Source organism: Rattus norvegicus, chromosome 17 (assembly GCF_021556685.1).
Source record: "Rattus norvegicus strain SHRSP/BbbUtx chromosome 17, alternate assembly SHRSP_T2T, whole genome shotgun sequence".
Classification (NCBI taxonomy): domain Eukaryota; kingdom Metazoa; phylum Chordata; class Mammalia; order Rodentia; family Muridae; genus Rattus; species Rattus norvegicus.
The window spans coordinates 37,087,317-37,104,343 of NC_141550.1; the positions used below are offsets into that span (position 1 = coordinate 37,087,317).

The 17,027-nt window shown below is 35.0% G+C and overlaps 1 pseudogene; it reads left to right on the forward strand.

Moving 5' to 3' along the window:
- Positions 1-4,183: 4,183 nt before the first annotated feature.
- Positions 4,184-16,388, forward strand: Prl7a1l-ps1 (prolactin family 7, subfamily a, member 1 like, pseudogene; annotated as a pseudogene).
- Positions 16,389-17,027: the final 639 nt, after the last annotated feature.

Sequence of the window (17,027 nt, forward strand, 5' to 3'; positions counted from 1 at the left end):
CAAATGGATGATATCAAAGAATCCACTGGAGATGAAAATCAGAAGCATGAATGATCCTGAAAGATGACATGCAAATACATTAATTATTTATAAAAATGCTTGGAAGAATCATCAAGATGGAAATAAATATCAGCAACATAGAAATGAAACTTTGACAAAAACCTTAGATGGTATAACAATCTATAAATCTTTTCTTCCGTGTATTAATTTATCTATTCATTTAACATTTTTGTCCCTTCATTTTCCTCCCAATCCCACCATTACAAATCTCTACCACCATTACTCACTACAGTTCACCTTAGAAAGTTAGAAGCCCCTCTTGTGTCCCAATGTTCCCATGTGACATCCAGTCACAGTAGGACTAAGAACATCCTCTCCAACTGAATCCCACCCAGGCAGTCCAGTTAAAAGAGGAGGATTCAGTGGCAGGCAACAGAGTCGGAGACAGACCTTGTTCCAATTCTTAGAGAACACACATGAAACAAAGCTGCACATCTATTCCAAATATGTTGGGAAACTAGAACCAGCCCCTGCATGCTCATTGATTGGTGGTTCCACAGGGAACAGATTAGATGAATCTTGATGGACTTGATGTCTCTGTTCACTCAGTTCTATATGTCACTCTTCCACAAGTAAATTAAGACAGTTCATTGATACATATTTTTCTTTAGACAATATACTTTTTGCTCTCTCTGAAGTGAATACACTGTTGTTCATGCCTTTTCAAGATAAATACAATTTGATTAAGCTGAGAAGTACTTTCTACTCATTGCTATTTAAAGTAAATACACCACACACTCTTGAATCAGAAGTTTTAAAAACAATTAATAATTATAGGTGACATGTAGAAATGTTTAGAGATATTTTGTATTTCTTAATTGACCTTGATAGAAAGGGAAGTTTATCATTGTATAGTGGTAAGAGCAAATGATTTGCTTATACCTCACATGATCAGAACATGAAAAGATCAATTTCAAACAGTCAAATTGTAGAAAATGAGATATGTGACTGAAATAATATAAGAAATTGTATATTAAATTTGTAGCATCTTCTATTTGTAGAAGACAGAATAAAACATGTTCTGTTTTCTCAATCTCTTCTCTGATATACTTGACTTAAAGGAATTTAGTTATATTGTATAAAGTGAGGACATGGTATATAAAGACAACAGATGTGAATCTCTACAACTTTAAAACTCTCAATCAAGCAAAATATGTATTACTTTCTCTTATTGGTAAATTGTTAAATAAATAAATTGGTAACCAATATAAATTGTTTTTTACAAGATTAAAAAGCAGTCTTATTTGCTACTTGCATTCCCCTTACATTGTAAATATTTTCATGTGATATACATGTATCTATACTGTATATATGTGTATCTACTGTTCATAAGATGATTTAGAAAAAGCATTTTTGTTGTTTTTAATTATTTTTGAATATTCGTGGTTAGGGTTCTTTTCAGGTTAATGAATTTCAACAGTGCCCTAGCATAATTTGAACATTATCAGTTTTATTTAGCAAAACTTCCATACAAGAAATATTTTTTCAAGTTTTTTGCCTAAATACTGCAAATAGAATTTTCATTTTGATTTTTATGTAATGATTCATTCTTTTAAAAGGATTAATTATCAATATGTATAGAGTTTTGACCACCTATAAAATCTAATTGGATGATGAAACTAATACTGTAGATTGTCAAGAAAACTCATTTAGAAGAGGGTTTTGTATAGAGCAAAACAAGACAATAAAATAGAGATTCATGGAGCTTCTATGGTACAGTGCACAAAGAAGAAACTTGACCTCTACAAGCAACAATTTCTGCTAACACAAAGCCAAAGATAATAGATATATTATGTGTACTCCAGTTATAACTGAGAGAGCCTGGTGTACTAAACCAAAGTGCATAATGCAAAGTCCAAAGTGTTGACAACCTGTTTTATATCAACTCATACTGGGAAACTCAAATAATGGAGGAAAACTCAAATAATCCTTTCAGCCCTTTCATTTCACAATTCAGTTTGAAGATACTACACAGGATCAGTCTATCCAGAGTAGTACTGGACATTACAGCATTATAGGAAATATATGATTCTGCCTGTAAAATTGCAAATGCACACATTATTACTGTAAGAGAGTAAATCCAGACCATAGGTTCCTCTTCTTCCTTCCTTCCTTCCTTCCTTCCTTCCTTCCTTCCTTCCTTCCTTCCTTCCTTCCCTCCCTCCCTCCTTCCTTCCTTCCTTCCTTTCTTTCTTTTCTTTCTTTTTTATTATTTTTTTAAATTTTCATTCCAAATGTTAACAACTTTTCGTTTCCTGTCATTAATCTCCTTATCACATCACTCTTCCCCCTTCTTCTATGAGGGTGTTCCCCTCTCACACCACCCACCCTTTCCCAGCTTGGGACAATCCTCTACAGTGGGAGTCCAGTCTTGGCAGGAACAAGGGCTTCTCCTACCATTGTTGCCCAACAAGGCCATCCTCTGCTACATATGCAGCTAGAGCCATGTACTCTTTGGTTAGTGGTTTAGTCCCTGAGAGCTCTGTTTGGTTAGTATTGTTCTTCTTATTGGGTTACAAGTCCCTTCAACTCTTTCAGTCCTTTCTCTAACTCCTTTAATGGGATCCTGTTCTTAGTTCAGTAGTTGGTTGATAGCATTCACCTCTGTATTTGTTAGGCTCTGGCAGAGCCTCTAACGAGAAAGCAATGTCAGGCTCATGTCAGCATGCACTTCTTGGCATCAGTTATATTGTCTTGGTTTGGTGACTGTATTTATATGGTCTGGATCCCCAGGTTGGGCAGTCTCTGAATGGCCAGTCCCTCAGTCTCTGCTCCAAATTTTGTCTCCGTATCTCCTCCTATGAATATTTTTGTTCCCCTTTCAAGAAAGACAGAAGCATCCACACTTTGGTCATCATTCTTCTTGAACTTCACGTGGTCTGTGTATCTTGAGAAATTCTAGTTTTGGGGCTAATATCCACTTCTCAGTGAGTGCATATCATGTGTGTTTTCCTGTGATTGGGTCATCTCACTCAGGATGATATTTTCTAGTTTCATCCATTTGCCTATGAATTTCATGAAGTCATTGTTTTAATAGCTGATCAGTACTCCATTGTATAGATGTACCACACATATTGTATCCATTCTTCTGTTGAGGGGTACCTGGGTTCTTTACTGATTCTGGTTATTATAAATAAGTGTGCTAGGAATATAGTGGAGCATGTTTCCATGTTAAGTGTTGGAGCATTTTTTGGTATATGCCCAATAGTGGTATAACTGAGTCTTCAGGGAGTACTATGTCCAGTTTTCTGAGGAACCAGGAGTCTGATTTCCAAAGTGGTTGTACCAGTTTGCAATACCACGAACAATGGAGGGATGTTCTTCTTTCTCCACAACCTTGCCAGCATATAGGCCAGGCTGAGCCAGGAGGAGACTGATTAGGGATGCAGGGGAGATTCTGGTACTAATTTCAGGAGAGCAGATCTCTTCCCGAGGCAGCAGTATTGCAGCTTTTATGACAGAAGCTCTCAGATGGTGAAATAATTCCTGCACACGTTTAATTCTGAACAAGATGCTGAAATAGAGGTTTTTGGATGGGTCAATGTCTACCAGTAGTTACTTCCTATTGGTTTGGCCTGAGAGCATGGGAATAATTCATCTACACATTTGGGGGTGTGGTTCTGTTTCAAAGACTGACATGTCTTGAACCTATGTGACCTATGTTCACGTCAATTGTTGGGGAGAAGTTTAGGGTGTTTTCCTATGTGACTGATCTTTCTTGGGCCTATGTAACCTGTAGTCATGTGCTCACCTGTGGAGGAGGGGCTTGAGGCAATACCTACATGACTGGCCTGTCTCAAACCTCTGTATAGGGGTCTTTTGGGGGTGCAGCTATGTGAGGTACTGATACTCTGGGAGACTAGGAATGTACCTGCCATCCCTTTGAGGGTCTCCTTGGGATTCAACTTATCTTGACCAGGAATAAGGGTACCTTCACTGCCCACCACCCCATACCTTCTACAGGTAGTACTTATATATTTAAGAATATATATCCAGGGGTTGGGGATTTAGCTCAGTGGTAGAGCGCTTGCCTAGGAAGCGCAAGGCCCTGGGTTCGGTCCCCAGCTCCGAAAAAAAGAACAAAAAAAAAAAAGAATATATATCCATATATATGTATGCATGAATGAATATTAGCATTCTCTTAGCAGGGGCACTTCTGTTGCTGGTGGTGTCAAGCCTCCTTTTATGGGAGAATGTGGCCTCTGTACCTTTGAGGAGCAGTGAGACTGATGATGACACACTATCCATCAAGGAACTGTTTGATCATGCCATGATACTTTCTAAGAATATCAGTGACCTCAACATGGAATTGCACAGGATATTTGTAAGTACTCCACTTACATCATTGTTGTTCTTGTTCTTGTTGTTATTAAGCAACCTTCCTGTCAAAAATTATCCTGTACCACAGTTATAGTTTTAAGAAGACAAATTTCTAATAAAATACGTTTACAAAAATGATTTAAAACAGTAGTTATAGAAATGTGAAGTAACAAAAATTGGATATACTTCATGAATGAACTCTTACTGATCTTTGAATAATTCAATGAGCCTTGGAGTTTTCCCCTACTTATTTTTTTAATTTTTTTTAAATTTCCACTTTTAGCATACAAATCTAATAGACAGAACTGGGGAAGAGGTTTGAATTCCTTACTTTGTTTGCCAGAGGACAGTCTCTTTTAGAATCTTTACTTAACACACAGCACCACATTCATTAGAGGAGAAATATATTACAGTGAGTCACAAGGAATGGACAAAACACATTTAAATGGTGATGATATGACAAGAAAAAAGCCATAAAACAAAAGAAAACAAAGAAAACCAAAAACCCTGAAAGATTAGACTCTCAAATGTTTAAACACCAAGAGTCCTTGTTCAAAGAGCTACAATCATTGGAAGTTTGTGTGTGAAGAGCAATGGTTCTCTGTTTCTGAAGGCTACAGGTTATCTATTCAAGGAGGAAAGAGTATACAGGGTTTCAGCAAGAAATACATACCCAGAGAATATGTCTCTTTTTCCAATAAGCATTCATTGATGCCATCGTTTAACTCACCACTTTTTCTGTTTTTTCTCTCATCCCGTCTCAGACTATCAGTAAGATCTCTGCAAAACTTTTTGATAAATTTGTGAGTACACTGTTTACTTCTATCTTTTTTCCATGCCCCCTCCTAAGGTTTGAATTAATGACTTTGCTTAAGCTTAGAATGAGAATGAATCAAATTTTACTTTCAAGTGTCATACCGCCACCTGTATAAGAAAATGACAGCCACAAAAAAGCAGAATAAGAAAGGGACAGCTTTAGGACATCTCTGGTTTGCAAGAAATACAAGGATTTCTAAGGTCCTTTTCCAATTTTTAATTGTTGTTTACTTAAAAAATTGTGTACTTGCAACATAATATTTTAATAGTTGTGTCTTGTGAAGAATTCTGATCCCATGATTTTGCTTCTATGGAGCCAGTCTCTGTTAACATATTTGCCTAGCACCTTGGAGATATCCAATAGAGAAGACAGGCACTGCAGTGAGTGAGAAGCAATGTGTGGAATGAATATAAAGTGTAATAATTCAAGAGGAGGGGAATAGAAAACAGCAACAATACCATATGTATTTCTCATAGACACCTAAATGCTGAGAATCATACATATTTTTTATTTAAAACATATGTAAGGATTTCTGTTTTAAAAAAAAAGGTCATTCACTGGAATTGCTTGTTTAGAAAAGAAACAGGTTCTGTCTTCCAGAGGACTATATGTTCACTGTTAAAGACCAAATGGTTTTAGTACTTAAATGTGCACCCATAGTATGTCTCTTTTTGCAACAAATATGCATTTGTGTTGTTGTTTGCACATATTTTTTAACCATTCTGCCCTTTCTGATTCAGCTAAGTTCATCATCATCACATTCCTATGACCAATTTATAAGTAACAAATTTATTTCCATTTCCCCCAAAAATCTTTAATGCACTAGTGATATTACTTGAACTTATAAGAGAAATCAGCAAAGACCAATCACCAGGTATTATATCCAGAGGTGCATTTTTGTTATTTCTCTCTTGTATTATGATACATGAAACATTATGGCAGTAAAAAGGAAAATGAGAGTGAAGGAATTTGTAAAAAATTATTTGCTCAATTTCTAAATTCTTTAAAATTTTAATTAAAATTTTAATTGTAAACAAAAGTATACCTGTTGTTGTGACTGGGGAAGATCTTCTGTATCTGAATATAACTTTTAAGCAGACAGGAAACATTGGCATTTTTTACTTAGTTCACTGCAGATGTCCTTGAAGGCTGAACTGCATTGTAGTCACTTGGGTGTAGGAAACAGAAGCAACGAAAATGTAAACCATATCAAGGGAATTGAAAAACACTAATTTACTTTCAGGAACCCCAATGCTTTGATTACATTTACAGATCTCCAGTGTTGGAGTTCAATTCGTAGGGGAGGCTAGTTGACAAGAAAAAATAAACATCCTCCACTGATGACTGTTATCTATTCAAGGTCAGTCAACATAAAGGAGAAAACTGTAAAGCTTCAGGAAAACCGTGGGTATAAAGAGAATGTGTCTCTGCATTTGCCACATATGTGTTATTATTGTCTATATTAAAGGTGGTTTCTCATTCCTAACTCTATACTGACTCTTTCAAATTTTTAACATTCCTGGGACCTCATTCAACTTCTCAGTAGCTGATTATTAGTTTAAATAATAAGTTATTATAGTATGTTTAAAATATAATATTTATAAACAATTTGTTAATCAAAATGCAAACATTATTTACAATTTCATTGATTTTAAATTTCATTGCTTACTAAAACGATAAAATTGCTATATCTAGTTGTGTCAAACTTAGCACAATTTCAGTCAGAGTTTATGATTAACACTGGATGGTACAAATGTTCATTTTCTTTTTTGTTTAATTTTCTTTTTCTTGGATATTTTATGTATTTACATTCCAAATGTTATTACATTTCCCCCCTCTCCCATACTACCTCCCCTACTCACTGCTTCTTAAAGGATGCTCCTTCTCCATCTCACCCACTCCCAATGTCAACAACCTGGCATTCCCCTACATTGCGGGGAAAAAGCCTTGACAGGACCAAGGTCTTTTGTCCTATTGATGCTAGACAATGCTGTTCTCTGCTATTATCCAGCTGAAGCCATGGGTTCTTCCATGTATACATATTGGGTGGTAGTTTAGTCCTTGGGGGTTCTAGTCGGTCCTGTTTAGTTGATATTGTTGCTCTTCCTATGTGGATTTAAAACCCTTCAGCGCCTTCAGTTCTTTCCCTAACTCCTCCACTGGGGTCCCCATGCTCAATGGGTAGGTGCAAGGATCCTTATCTGTATCAGTAATGCTCTGACAGAGCCACTCAGGAGACATTCATATCTGACTCTTGTCAGCAAGCACTTCTAGGCATTAGTGACTGGGTCTGATGACTGCATATGAGATGGATCCCCAGGTAGGGCAGGCTCTAGATGACATATTCTCCAGTCCCTCCTTCACTTATTGTCCCTGTGTTTCCTCCCATGAGAATTTTCTTCTCTCTTCTATGAAGGAAGGAGGCATTCACATTTTAGTATTACTTTTTATGAGTTTAATATGGTCTGTGAATTTTTTCTTAGGTTTTCTAAGCTCTTGGATTAATGTCCAATTATCAGTGAATGCATACCATGTATGTTCTTTTATGATGGGGTTACCTCACTCAAGATGATGTTTTCTAGTTCAATCCATTTGCATAAGTTCTTGTAGTCATTGTTTCTAATAGCTGAGTAGTACTCCATTGTATAAATGTATCCCATTTTCTGTATCTATTCCTCTGTTGAAGGGCATCTGGGTTCTTTCCAACTGAGTTTTATAAATAAGGCTGCTATGAACATAGGTGAGCAGGTGTCCCTGTAACATGTTGGAGCATCTTTTGGGTATATGTCCAGGAGGGATATACATAGATCTTCAAGTAATAAATAGTATGTCCATTTTTCTGAAGAACTTCTGACTGATTTCCAGAGTGGTTATACCAACTTGCAATCATACCAACAATGAAGGCGTGTCTCTATTTCTCCACATCCTTACACACAACTGCTGTCACTTGAGTTTTTGACCTTAGTCATTCTAATTGGTGTGAGGTAGAATCTCAGGTTTGTTTTGATTTGCATTTCTCTAATGTTTAAGGATGTTGAATATTTCTTCAGGTGCTTCTCAGTGATTCAGTATTCCATAGTTGAGAATTCTTTGTTTAGCTCTGTATGTCATTTTAAAAGTAGAATTATTTGATTCTCTGGAGTCTAACTTATTGAGTTCTTTGTATATATTAGTTATTAGCCCTTCATTGGATGTAGGATTGGAAAAGATCTTTTCCCAATCTGATGGTTGCTGTTTTGTCCTGTTGACAATGTCTTTTGCCTTACAGAAGCTTTGCAATTTTGTGAGGTCCCATTTGTCAATTCTTGATCTTAGAGCATAAACCACTGGTGTTCTGTTCAGGAAAATTTCCCCTAGGCTTATGTGTCTGCGTCTCTTTGCACTTTCTCTTCTATTAGTTTCAGTGAATGTGGAGGCTTTAGATCAATTATGTCTTTAGCTTTGTACAAGGAGATAAGAATTGGTCAACTTGCCTTCTTTTACATTCTGACCTCCAGTTGAACAAGCACAATTTGTTGAAAATGCTATTTTTTTCCACTGGATAGTTTTAGCGCCTTTATCAAAGATCAAATGGCCATAGTTGTGTGGGTTCATTTCTGGTTCTTAAACTCTATTCCACTTATCTACCTGCCTATCTCTCTAACAATCCAATGTGTCATTTATCACTATTGCTCCGTAATACAACTAGAGTTCAGGGATGGTGATTTCCCCAGAAGTTCTTTTACTGTTGAGAATAGTTTTTGATAGACTTTTTGTTGTTGTTGTTGTTGTTGTTGTTGTTGTTGTTGTTGTTACAAGTGAATTTGCAAATTTATCTTTCTAAATCTGAAGAATTCAGTTGAAATTTTGATGAGGTTGCATTGAATCTGTAGATTGCTTTTGGTAAAGTGGCCATTTTTACAATAATAATCCTGCCTATCCATGAGCATGGGAGATCATGAGATCACTCCTTTGTTGAGTCTTTGGGTGGTTTAGGTATAAGTATAATTTTGGCTTCAAAGATCAAATTGCATAGTGATACTTCTGTTTCTATTGTGCGGAGCAATTTGAAGAGTATTGGATTTAAATATTCTTCAAAGGACTGAAAGAATTCTGCACTGAAACCATATGATACTGGCCTTTTTTATTTGGAAGACATAATGAATGCTTATATTTCTTTAGGTATTATGGGACTGTTTAGAAGGATTATCTGATCCTCACTGAACATGGGTATCTGGTACCTGTGCAGAAAAATTTGCAGTTCCTCCAGTTTTCCAGTTTTGTTATGTATAGGTTTTTGTAGTAGGATTTGGTAAGTTTTTAAATTTCCTCTGATTCTGTTATATCTCCCTTTTACTTTCTGATTTAGTTAATATGGATACTGTCTCTCAGCTCCTTGGTTTGGCTGGCTAAGGGCTTATTTATCTTGTTGATTTTCTCAAAGAACCAGATCCTGGTTTTGTTGATTCTTTGCAATATTCTTGCTGATTCTACTTTGGTGATTTCAGTTTTGAGTTTGATTATTTTCTGCCATCTACTCTTGTTGGGTAAATTTGCTTCTTTTTATAATAGAGCTTTCAGGTATGATGTTAATCACTTAGTCTATGCTCTCGCCAGTTTCATTTTGAAGGAACTCGGAGCTATAGGTTTTCCTCTTAGCACTGCTTCATTGAATCCCAAAAATTTGGGTATTTTGTTTTTCATTTTCATTAAATTCTAAAGACGCCTTTAATTTTTCTTTATTCCTTCCTTGACCAACTTATTATTGAGAAGAGTGTTGTTGAGTTTTCATGTATATGTGGGCTTTCTGTTGTTTTTCTTTTTAATTGAATATTACCCTTAGTCCATGGTGATCTGATAGGAAGCATGAACTTATTTCAATCTCTGTATCTGTTGAGGCCTGTTTTGTGACCTATTATATGTTCAGTTTTGGAAAAGGTACCATGAGTTGCTGAGATGAAGGTATATTCTTTTGTTTTAGGATGAACTCTTCTATAGATTTCTGTTAAACCCATTTGGGTCATAACTTCTGTTAATTTCACTGTGTCTCTGTATGTTTTCTGTATCCATGATCTGTCTATTCATACGAGTGTTGAAGACTCCTATTATTATTATTGTGTGACTTGCAATGTATGTTTATGCTTCAGTAAATTTTCTTTTATGAATGTGGGTGTCCTTGCACTTGGAGCATAGATTTTTCAAAATTGAGACTTCATCTTGGTAGATTGTTCCTTTTATGAGTGCCATGTGTCATTCCTTTTCTTTTTTGATAATGGTTGGTTGACGATTTTATTCTGTATTAGAATGGCTACTCAAGCTCATTTGTTATGAACACTTGCTTTAAAAATTTTATTCCAACCTTCTAATTCTAGGTAGTGTCTGTCTTTGTCACTGGGGTGGATATCCTGAAAGCAGTAAAATGCTGGATCCTGTTTATGTATACAATGTGTTAATCTATGCATTTTTATTGGGGAATTGAGTCCATTGGTATTAAGAGATATTAAGAAATAGTGATTGTTTACTGTTATTTTTTTGTTAGTGGTGGAATTACATTTGTGTTGGTATCTTCTTATGGACTTGTTGCAAGAATATTTTCTTGCTTTTTTTAGGGTGTACTTTCCCTCCTTGTGTTGTAGTTTCCCATATATTGTCCTTTGTGGGAATTGACTTGTGAAAAGATATTGTGCATATTTGGTTTTGCCCTGGAATATCTTGGTTTCTCTATCTATGGTTATTAAGAATTTTCCTGGGTATAGAAGCCTGGATTAGTATTTGTTTTCTTTTAGGGTCTATATGACATCTGTCTAGGATCTTCTAGTTGTCAGTCTCTTTTGAGAAGTCTGATGTGATGCTGATAGTTCTTCTTTTATATGCTTCTTGACCTTTCCCTTACTGATTTTAATATTTATTCTTTCTTTGTGTATTTGGCATTTTGACTATTATGTTGGAGGAGGATTTATTTTCTGTTCCAATTTGTTTGGAGGTCTGTAAGCTTCTTGTACATTTATGGGCATCTCTTTATTTAGATTAGGGAAGTTTTCTTCTATAATTTTGTTGAATATATTTACTAGCCCTTTAATTTGGGTATCGTTTTTCTCCTCTATACCTATTATTGTTAGGTTTGGTCTTCTCATTTTGTCCTGGATTTGTCCAATGTTTTGGCTTAGGAGTTTTTTGCATTTTCCATCTTCTTTAAGTATTTTTTTCAGTTTTTTGTATGATATTTTCTGCCCCTTATATTCTCTCTTCAATCTTTTGTATTCTGTTGGTGGTGCTTGCATCTATGACTCCTGATCTCTTTCCTGGGCTTTCTATCTCCAGAGTTGTCTCTCTCTGTGATTTCTTTATTGTTTATATTTCCATTTTTAGATCCTGGATGATTTTGTTCAATTCCTTCACCTGTTTGGTTGTTTTCCTGTAACTCTTTAAGGGATTTTTGTGTTTACTCTTTAAAGGCTTCTATCTGTTTACCTGTATTCTCCTTTATTTCTTTAAGGTAGTGATTTATGTCCTTCTTGAATCCCTCTGTCATCCTCATGTGATATGATTTTAAATTCAAATCTTAATTTTCTTCTTTGTTAGGATATCCAGTCTTTGCTGCTGTGGGAGAAATGACTTTCATGATGCTAAGAAATCCTGGTTTCTGTTGCTTAGTTTCGTGCACGGGCACTTTCCTATGTGGTATTCTGTAATGTTAGTTGGTCTTGCTGTATCTACTGTAGTTTTTCCTTCCTGTGGGCTTTTAAACCTGTGATCTTAGGATTGAGAGTGCTCCTTGGAGACCAGCTCTCTGTGGTCATGTTTTGGGTCTGAGGGTTTTGGAACAGACAGAGCTCTGGCCCCAGGTGGAGATTGGAAATTTCCTGTCCCAGGTGTCCCTTTGTCTCCCATGCCCTGTGCGCTCTTACTGGGTCTCTCTTTGGAAAGCAGTGAAGAAAGGGATTAGGAGTGAGAGCACTCCTGGTAGACCAACTCTCTGCAGGAAGATTTTGTGTGAGAGTTGTGGGACAGTCCTAAATCTGGCCACAGGTTTATTTTTGCTTGTAATAGGAAGACAACATATTATGTAGAAAACATGTAAATGATCTCGATCAATTTAGACATACAGGAAACCATATATTGATGAATATAGATGCAATATACCATGACACTGGGCCCAGATTCTTAAAAAAAGATGATATTGAGGACATTCTTTATTTTCTATTTTTGTTATTTTAAGGGTTCTCTTTAATATAGAATGATTTAGGGAATAGAAAAAGTAATAGAAGATTTAATAGTTGAATGGGCTGAGGTTTGATATTCAAAAAAGAAAATAAAATTACACATCAAATTAAGAAGAAAGAGTATCAAACTGTTCACATCAGTATATTCTTTATCTTAGATGTTATGTACATTTCATCTGTAAAAAGTACACACCTATTGAGTACATAATATTCTGGTTGTGGATTCATTGGGTTATTTTCCAGATTTCAATTAATTGAAATTAATTTTGACATATACAGATGCTTGAATTTCTTGGGCAACAGGAGTTAATGGACAAAATCTTACCTACTACCACAAATATTCCATCAAAACACCAGAAGACATTGACGAAGCCCAAAAGGTCATCTCTGTGAGTCTTTAGCTTGATTTTCACTTGAGAACTGAGACAGTGGAATAACATTGCTTTTTCATACTGCAGGTTTTTTAAAGTACTGTAATAGATGTGGCAATTATACCTACATGACAATGGAGTAAGAATGAACAAAGAGTAGTGATTTTACTTACATAAGAAAATGCTAATATTATTCTAAGTATAGTAATTGTCCATTAAGATGTTTTGAATTAGTAATATATCTTACTACTAAATTTTATTTAATAAATTCAAACATAGTTTTGTTCTTTTGCTTACAACAGTGAATCTACCTCACTGGTATATAACACCATTACTGACTACCATGCCCAGTATTCTTGATTCTTCTGTTTCTACTATGTTCTTGCTTACCTATTCATTTCTGCATGGATTCTTAGCTTCTCTCTTTATCTTATCTGAGAGCTCCTGAACAAGGGAGTGCTTCTAAACACTGTTCAATGCTCCTGATATTAACCTATGTCCTCAGCTTTAATGAAAAAGTCTACATATCAGTACAACTCCAATTATATCTATTGTGACCCTCTCCTATGATTCTTTCCCAAAATATCACCAAATTAACATATTTAACTGTCTTGTGATAGTAATTAAGCAAATTGAGGGAAAATGTTTTTAGACATGTACTCCATGAGTAGACATTCCACAAAGTGCTATATTGGCATTGCTGTGATTACCACTCACAAAAGCTAGCTGAAGTGAGGAGACTGAGGCATTGAAAGGTTCTTATGAAACTTGTACCTGCCATCAGAGCAGGTAACAGGGCTCCATCCAATTTAAGTCCTCAGTATTATTTATATACAGCTGTGCTTCCAGGAGACTATATTGCCAATAACTTTGGATCTGATTCTTTTCACCGGATGGTTTTCCCATTTCTATCAAAATGTCTACTGGTTTCCTTCAAGCTCATTTCACTATCTTTATGATAGCTTGAGATTTCAGAACATGAAATATTTTAAGTTAGTAATTAGGTTTATGTAAAATCCTGGGATGCACTGAAAAGTCAAAATTCCAATGTTATTTCTAACCATGCTCTTATTGAAGACCATGGCTTTCTATCGTTTCATTGTTATTACCTTGTAAGTTACTACAAATATTTTTTCTCTGTTAGAGGCAAGGACAGGGAGTGCTCTAGGATGAGTAATCCACATTTAATAATTCCAATTGTTTTCATGGAGCATTTTATTAATTACTTAAAATAATGCAGAACACCTATGATTTTGAATAATCTAATTTACTAATTTAATGACTGTATGTTAAATAAATGTCTTACCACTAGTGCTGTAGGCACCTATTTATCCTAAACCAAGACAACTACTAAGCCCTAGTGAATTCTTGGATTCTCATGGCCAATTAAAATAGTGAAGTATGAAAGATCTTAAAGGGGAATCTGATTGTGCAATTTCATATTGAAAAGAAGACATGACCTATTAAATAAAATGTGTAATTTGAAATAGTGACCTACATAAGTTATTTCATAATGTCCCTTATTCTTTCTGTTTTACCATTCTATATTATTTTATTTTCCCATTTTTCTGCCTTACAATTAAAGTAATAGATGAATATATAACCCAGGCTGTCTCATAGAAAACTAAAACAGACCAATCCTTCTTTATTTTGCTTACTAATGTAATTGCTGAAACATTGCTGCTTAGCTCAAAGACTTTCCATACGTGATACTCATTAGAATGCAGGCTTGGAATGAAACTTTTAGAAACATAATAAACCTTCTTGAAGATATGCCAGTAATGGGTGATCACATACTACCAATATTTAAAAATATTAAAACAAAAAATGGAGAACTTCTTGAGGACACAAAGAGTATCTTCAGCCATGTGAGTATTGTTTTACTTTCTACTTTTCTCACTCATGAATGATATGAGTTCTGCAATGCATATTAAATGTAAAACAGTCCTTTTGCAAGAACAATATTTGGTGCCCAATAGAATAGACTTTCCCAGAATAAATGAATAACATTAAGGTATATCGTTCTCACAGTACTTTGAACAGTACCTACTGCTCTGGGCAGAGTGCAATATTCCTGACTCCTTCATTAAGCACTCATTAAAATTAACCCTTGCCAATCACTATTCATTATTAAGGTCAAACACAAGTTTATTCTCATATACCTAATTCTGGTCCTACATCCCAGATTCATATAAAGAAAAATTTTATCTGAAGTTAATTAAATATAAGGAAATATGTGCAAGAGTCTTGATTTTACTTGGAGATGGCTGACAGATTTATAATACCATGTACTAGATGTGTAACAATTCATGTCTATGATTAAAGTTTCATATTATTTTTTTCATTGTGATGACAAGTTTTTCTTTCTTAATTTTTATTTAAAATACTTTTTATATATTTGATCATATACTTTCCCTTCCCTAACACCTCCTAATTGTTCCCAATATGTTATCTAACAAAATGTGGATCTCCCTTTCTCTCTTTCTCCCTCATAAAAGAAGAAAAAAAAAGAAAAAAATCAAAATCAAAATAACCACTCTCATAAGAAAAGGTGAACCTGTGCAATATGGTTTGCATTGGCCTATTTTTTTCCTGGACTTGTAGTTTGAACTAGAGCGTACATACAACAAATGATCCTATTTTGGAGAAAACTGACATTTCTCCCTTTCATCTGGTATCATTTGCAAATAACTTTGTCTAGGGACTTTGTGTCAATCCCCATTCTCTGTGTTGGAATTTTGTCTGCTTTGAACTTATGCATGTTTTATGCATGATATCAAAGACTGTGAGATTATGGAAGTATCAGTTCTGTAGTATCATAAAGATCTGATGCCCTGGAACCCCTACCACCTACGCTTATTTACATTCTTTAAGTTTCTTTTTTATGTAGATAATGGATCTTTGGGGTTTGTGTTTAGGAGTGCAATGAAAAGATCCTATTTATATTTGAATGATCAAGAGTCTTACTCTCTGTACATTTTTCATTCCTGGATCTCCTTGTTAATTACTACCTACTGTCAGAAGAAACTTCTCTGATAAAGATTGAGAGATACTTTTCTTTGTTATGGTCATTACAATATTGCTATGTTCATTTAGCTGAATGGTAATTAGTTGGTTTTCCAGTGACTTATTTAGTCTTACATTCTAGGCCTCTTATTAACAATGTCAGTTAAGGGTCTTATCTCCTAAGCTGGTTATTAGATCCAATCAAGAGTAGATAGTTACTCCCAGAAAAATTTTGGAACTATTGGATTAATATATCTTGCAGGCAGGTATTCTAAGACCGATACCTTCCTGAAAGAAGTGTCACAGTCTTATTATTTTTCTAAATGCAATTTAATATCTAGAAAGGAAAGGAAAAGAAAGTATAAGCTGTAAAGAATAACTGATTATCATTTTGGTCATTAGTTTTATGGAACAACAGAAAATGTGGATGATTGCACCCTCTGGTCTGGCCTTGAAGACTTTCAATCATCTGATGAAGAATCTCAATTTTTGTCTCTTTGTAAATTATCCTATTGCTTGCATGTTGATATCCATACAGCTGACCTTTATCTCCAGTTATTGAAGTGTATGGTTTTTGTTAATAGTGGCATTTGCTTACCCCCCCCAAACTGAAAATGATTCATGATGCTGTATCATTTTTAAATAGTCTTATTTTCATACATTGTAAAGATAATCACGAGTAAAATGGGTGTCCTTTAAAAGAAAAATAAACATTGTATATGAAATAAAGTTTTAAAAATTGCTGTTAACTTTCATTTATTTAGTATTAATACCTTTTAAATGCTTGATTAACAAATGGAAAAATCCTCAACTTCCTTTAGAATCACAGTAAAGTAATGTATTGTTGATATAGTTATTAGAATCAGAGAATAAATTTACAACTAAACAAATTTCCATGTTATTAAATAAATGAGACTATTGGAATACCTCAAGAACATTCTTGAGTTTGATAAATCCTATCTAGTCACCCTATGCTAAAGTCAACCATCAGGGCCTGCCAGACCAGCACATGGTGAGTTCTGATTTAGCTTTTTATGCGTTATCTCTTATCTCTAAGATTCTTGCACTCATTAAAATCCTCAATGAGGATCCCATTGTATCAGACTCTGTTGTCCAATCTAGTCTTATGACCACTTCCAATGCCTTCCAAACCTTCAGGTTTGGGGAAGGATTCAGATCCTGTGAGCATGATCAATTCCTTCTTTCCACCAGACTTTACACTGTCATTCAAAGCCATTATATTCTGTCCAG